Source organism: Schistocerca americana, chromosome 3 (assembly GCF_021461395.2).
Source record: "Schistocerca americana isolate TAMUIC-IGC-003095 chromosome 3, iqSchAmer2.1, whole genome shotgun sequence".
Classification (NCBI taxonomy): domain Eukaryota; kingdom Metazoa; phylum Arthropoda; class Insecta; order Orthoptera; family Acrididae; genus Schistocerca; species Schistocerca americana.
This window is the reverse complement of record NC_060121.1, coordinates 810,995,418-811,000,040: the sequence shown is the minus strand read 5'-3', so window position 1 is coordinate 811,000,040 and position 4,623 is coordinate 810,995,418.

Below are 4,623 nucleotides of genomic sequence, written 5' to 3'. Positions count from 1 at the left end.
AGGTGTCAGGCGGAGAAGGGACAGTAACTGGGCGACAATCTGCATAGTATTGTCATATAAGAAGGCTTTCTCATCTAAGACTGCGAGTCCCATTGATATCGGCCAATTATGGACGATCTTTGATGAGGAAAGTGGTTTCGTGCGAAAATTTCATATCCAATACAAAATATATGTGTACAGCAAAATTGAATCATAAACCTATTCTTGAGACTCAAAATGGCTCTGAGCACTATGGGACTTAACTTCTGAGTTCATCAGTCCCCCAGAACTTAGAACTACTTAAACCAAATTAACCTAAGGACATCACACACATCCATGCCCGAGGCAGGATTCGAACCTGCGACCGTAGCGGTCGCGCGGTTCCAGACTGAATCACCTAGAACCGATCGGCTACTACGGTCGGCTCTTGAGACTCAGAATTAATGAGCAAAATTGTAAAATCACCTGTATCACCATTATGTAATCAATCTGAAACCTTCCGGAGTCGGTAGGTCTCTTCCTCTTACATGCCCATCTTTCGTGATTCTTGAACCAATTGTTAGCGATGAAAGTACGCTCTGTGCAAAATTCCAACAGGCAGCTTCCTCTTTCATTCCTTTCCCCCTAGTCCTCATTCACCTACTGTTTTTTCTTCTCTTCCTTTTCCTGCTATCGAATTCCAGTCCTCCATCACCATTAACTTTGGTCTCTTTTATTTATCTGAATAATTTCTTTTATCTTATCACACATTTCTTTAATTTCTTCATCATCTGTGGAGCAAGGTGGCATACGTATGAACTTGTAATAGTGTCGGGGATGTGGGCCTAACATCTATCTTGGCTACGGTAATGCGTTCACTAAGCTGTTCATTGTAGCTTACTCTGTTCCTATTTTCTTATTAATTATTAAACCTCCTCCTCCATTAAACCTTTTTGATTTGGTATTTGTAACCCTATATTCACCTGACAAGGAGTCCTGTTCCTCCTGTCATCAAACTTCACTAATCTCCACTATACCTAACTACAGATTACCCATTTCCCTTTTTAAGTTTTCTGGCCTATCTGCCCGATTAAGGTATCTAACATTCCACGCTCCGACCCCTAGAACGCCAGTTTTGTTTCTCCCGACGATGACATCGTCCTGAGTAGACCCCGCCCGAAATCCGAATGGAGGTCTATTTTACATCCGGAATATTTTACCGAAGAGGATGCCTCCATTAATTAACCATACAGTAGACCTACATGCCCTCGGGAAAAATTACAGTTGTACTTTTCTCTTTATTTCAGCTGCTCGCAGTACCAGCACAGCAAGGCCGTTTTGGCGGATGTCATAAGGCCCGATCAGTTAGTCATCCACACTGTTGCCCACGCAACTGCTGAAAAGGCTGCTACCCCCTTCAGGAACTAAACGCTTGTGTGGCCCCTCAACAAATACCCCTCCGTTGTGAGTGCACCTATGGTACGGCTATCTGCATAACTGAGGCTTGCAAGCCTTCTCAGCTACGGCAAGTTCATGTTTCATGGGCTGGTTACAGATGCGGCAGAGACAGAAATGACTGAAGAATCAATATTGAGTAACAGACAGCTACAACGAGCAGATTCATAAGAATAATAAATGAGATACTGTTTGGCCAAAAGTTGAATGTTTGCTGTTACTGTGTTGTCGTAGCCGAAGTGCAGAAGCAAAATTTGTGTTGAATCACAAAAACCCAGCGGAATGACACCATGAGTGTTTTGCTAAGAGCACATGCCACATGATTTTCGGTGTATCCGTACTACTGTAGGCCAAATAAAAGGCCACAGTGATCACTTTAAGGGTCTCCGTACCATGTTTTTGGTTCCCCTGTTTACTTTTCTCGACTTGTGATCCTGGAGTCTTCTTTGAAGACAGATTTGGTGTAGTGTTGGCATGTTACTAGAGGAGGCCAAAAATGCACGCGTTTTAGCTCACGCAGGCTGGCGTGAGGAGGGAAGAACTATACTGACGTGAGGTCTGGAACATGACACGGAATTAGAATTCAGGAAGCGGACATAATTAGTTTGATACTTAACTTTAATCCATAAATGGTGAGCGTCGCTCTTGGCGGTACATGATTACAGTATCAATAGTAACTGGTACTGGCGCCTTGCTAGGTAGTAGCAAATGACGTAGCTCAAGGCTATGCTAACTATCGTCTCGGCAAATGAGAGCGTATTTTATCAGTGAACCATCGCTAGCAAAGTGGGTTGTACAACTGGGGCGAGTGCTAGGAAATCTCTCTAGACCTGCCGTGTGGTGGCGCTCGGTCTGCAATCACTGATAATGGCGACACGCGGGTCCGACGTACACTAACGGACCGCGGCCGATTTAAAGGCTACCACCTAGCAAGTGTGGTGTCTGGCGGTGACACCACATTTCGCTTGTCTGCTGTACTCCAGGCCGCGTTTCTTGTTTTAGATGCAAATACCGCGCAGTTCAGTACCGCGAGCAGTATGAACTGTTGGCTTCAAAAACGTTCGTGTCATCATTAAACAGCACACATACGCCAGAGGAAACACCAAGAACCTGTAGAGCCAACATTAAGCGACTCGATTTGTTTAAGAGAGGTGACGGTGTGAGCGTGGGGTAGATCTGCTATTCTGTTATTCTGCGCAACGTATTAATCTGAGATGTACCCTTATCCTGTGGCTTCTGCAAGATGCAATTTCCACCCCCACACTACTACATAAGTCAGACAGACACTCCTAACGTTCTAAAGAGAAATGCCTGAAAAACTTTCAGCAATAAATATCTTCTGGAGTGGTCCGCTGTAAGGAAATGACACAAGAATTCACAAAATTTCTTACGTAACTAGTGGGATACTTGGGTACTGGAGTAGTGCTAGTTAGTGTAAAAAAAAAAAAAACATGAAATTAACGAAAATTATTATTTATTTTGTAAAAATACTGAGAAATTACAATGGCACTTTTAGTTATGAATTGAACATGTTATATCTTGGTTCTTTTATGAAACGTCCCCTTAGAAAAATTATACATGACTGTGCTTAAACTGACACACAATATTTTTTTAGCGCAACGCAATCTGACTTACAGTAATCCCTACAAGAGAATGGCCCTGACTAAATTAACCTATACGTTTTACAAATCACTTACTTTACAAAAGTCTTCGTTACTCGAACTACTGCAATACAGCGAGTGCCACTACTGCCAGCTAAATAAAAGATTCAAACTACGGAAGGCACTAACTACTGATAGGCGTAGTTAGCAAATGAAAGATTTTGATAGAGGACAAACAATGTATTTACCTTAATAGTCATAATATATATAGCTGTTCATGCCATCCAGTCTTACAAATTTCAAAACTCCGCCATTTCTCTCCCCACATCCACCACTGCTGGCGGCTCACCTCCAACTGCGCAACGCTACGCGCTGTTAACATCCAGGTGCCCAACACCACAATGGCAGACAACAATGCAAACCAGCCACAGACTGCACACAGCACAGCCAGTGATTTTCATACAGAGTGCTACGAGGTGTTACCAATAAATAAAAAAAACCTAAACAGCATACCTACAAAGCCCCCATGCTCCCCACAAAAAATTTTACAAATTGTTTTGGGCAGTGGCCAATAATAATTTGATAACGTTTTTCATAATTACAATAACAAAAAAATCAAACGCACACACTTATTGACACAATGTTCGTCAAAAGCCAAAATTTTCTCACAGTCCATAAAGACTGTCCTGATCATCCATCACAGTAAAATTGCAGAGTTTTTTTTTTTTCAAAGTCTGAGCAGTAAAATAAAATGCACACGGAAGTAGTGGATTTCCATGCAGTCTTGAACAAGTAGTGTTGTCCTTCCAACAGAAAGACAGTGCTGATTCTTGACATGCAAACAGGTAATGGGCCACAACAGAGCAAACTCACAGCAGAGTCAGTCCAAGTTCAAGAATATTGGTAGGTAGGTCATCACAGAGCAGACCCACTGTAGTCCTGGTAGAGAGTATGGTATTGGTGGGCCACCAGAGGCGCAGACCCATTGCAGTCCTTGTAGAAATAATGGTATCCTTGTAGAAATAATGGTATTGGGGGGTCATCAAAGGTGCAGACCCACTCTAGTCTTTGTAGAGACGGCTAGCCACCATCCGTTGCGACTCTGCAGGTGCACAATCAGCATTGAAGAGTCTTGCGGATAATATAGCAAGTCCATACCCACCACTTGTGCACTCACAAAGTTTTTGGAATTGTCCTTAGAAACAGCAATGCTGTTATCCAGTCCCTTGCTGAATTATTAACACACGTGCAAACACTAACAGTCCCTACTTCTCACATATTGTCCATATACTATGACCAACAGAAACGTGTGCAGTGAAATGGAACTTACAAGTTAATAATATGATGATCTGGTGTCAATTACAATTTTATAACATAAAAATACAATTACAAAGGTACAAACTACATCATTAAAGAACATAACAATACAGATAACATTTGTAGTACTATGGGCTTTACAAAAGAATCGAAATAACATATACATCAGTGTTACAGGAATTATGAGATAAGTACATACATAAAAGATCAGAATAACTTTCGATACATCAACTTCACACATGAGCATTAAAACAAAACAGAACAAATAATGTCTAAACATGTTTACAAAGTG